The following is a 1770-nucleotide window of genomic DNA, read 5'->3' as shown; positions in this document are numbered from 1 at the left end:
ACAAATACATTGCACATGATGCTCGTTTCTGCTGACATTTCATGGAGGCTAAATCACATCAAATCTGGGTGAAGCCGGCCGAGTGGATTAGTCCAAAGGTTGTGACATCCATGCAGCATTTTTCTCTTTATTCAGAGCAAACACTATTTTTATCCTTTTGCAACTTTTTAAACACAAAAAAAGGCAAATTGAACTTTCAACAGATTAAAATGCACATTCATAAATTAAATTGAAAGATTCTAAATAAACAAACAAACCTGTTTATTGTAGGAAATCCATGCAAGAGAGGATGACTTGTTGATTCGATGGTATTTAGATTCCGTTTGTAGTTTTTCTTGGAGTTTGTCCCGGTGGAAGACAGGAAGACATGTTTTCCATCCGCCTGCAGGAGCGCGTGCAGAGGAGCGCGTGCGGAGGCTGCGGCTGAGCTCCGCGCGCTGTCGCCGGCGCGTCGCTGTCTGCCTCACCGGCGGAGGCAGTTCCAGCGGTGGGGATGGGGATGCGGGGCAAACTCTCTCTCTGTGCGCGCGCGCATGCGTGTGGCCCGCAAAAACATAAATATATATAAAAAAGATGACTTCTTGATGTCCTCAGCCTCCTCTTCCTGTGAATCAATCCATTAGTTAATCCCTTAATTGCATTTAGCATAATTACATTTTTATGATCCTTCTATCCGAGGGGGGAGAATGATCTATTGTAGGTCACAAATTCACAAGTTAGAGGAAATAAGTTAATTTTTGTTTATTTATTCTCTAGTTTCTTTATACATTTTTGACAGAACAACAAAAAAATACATGTAAGAGATTCAAAAAACATGTTTCACTTGTATTACATTAATATTATGTTTAAAGTGTCAAATATGCTAAATTTTAAGAGGATTTATTATTTATTGTTTTATTACATTATATCTGACTAGTTAAAGAACAAATTCTGATGAAAATTGTGTTTTTAACATGTACTTATTTTTAATGATCAAGGACATATATAAAAACTGCATTTCTGAGTGTTTCTTTAAGCAAATATTTGTGAGTGTGATGCAGATGTTAGAAAAAGCTTCTCACTGTGACGTAGAAGCTACAACGGGAAGGCCACAAGCGTCCTGCTCCGCTCCATCCCGATGCATTCGCTTAAACAAATAGATCCATTTATTTTCCTCATCTGAACTGATATTCTGCTCAAAACTAAGCTAGTGGGAGAGTGTGTAAACAGATAGGACGGGTAAACAGTCGCACCCACAACTTAGAGGCAAATTTCGAATAAATTACTGTTGGTCTGCAGAAACTGCGTCCTAGAGAATGACACAATTCTTGTAATTTTGCTCAAATCTGCATAGTCATAAATAGAAGACCACTAGAAACACTTTTACAACAGATCCAAAGTTGTTCTTTATTGTTACTTGCTTATTAGCATGTTTAAGAAGAGAAATTTTAAACATTTTTGTTTTTGTTTTGTCATGAACCTAAACCATATATTACACCAAAACAAAACAGTGACCCAAAAATTGAGTTTTGGACCAAATAGTGACAAAATTGTATCATTGCAAGTTTGATGTGAGTGTGATAAAGATACATAAACTGTAATAATCATTTATATGTAAATGGGGAATTATTGATCTAAGACTTAATGAGTGTTAAAGAAATGAACAAAACTGTAATATGTGTTTTAAAAAACTAAAACCATAGTTTTGACCTCAGACTTGGAGGGTTCTAGTTTTTTTAATTATTAATTTTTTAACAGTTTTCAGAAAGCCATTTGTAGTTTTTTTTTTTG

General features: G+C 35.8%; 1 protein-coding gene across 1 annotated transcript in view; it reads right to left on the bottom strand.

Annotated features, from left to right (window-relative positions):
- Nucleotides 1–1763, bottom strand: part of LOC112145533 (leucine-rich repeat-containing protein 3) — a 4888-nt gene extending 3125 nt beyond the window's left edge. The window contains exon 1 of the mRNA XM_024270820.2: nt 258–1763. The gene's annotated coding sequence lies outside the window, so the exon portion shown is untranslated. The remainder of the gene's footprint in view (nt 1–257) is intronic.
- Nucleotides 1764–1770: the final 7 nt, after the last annotated feature.

The sequence above is a fragment of the Oryzias melastigma genome, linkage group LG5, assembly GCF_002922805.2.
Source record: "Oryzias melastigma strain HK-1 linkage group LG5, ASM292280v2, whole genome shotgun sequence".
NCBI lineage: Eukaryota > Metazoa > Chordata > Actinopteri > Beloniformes > Adrianichthyidae > Oryzias > Oryzias melastigma.
This window is presented reverse-complemented; position numbering and strand designations above follow the sequence as displayed.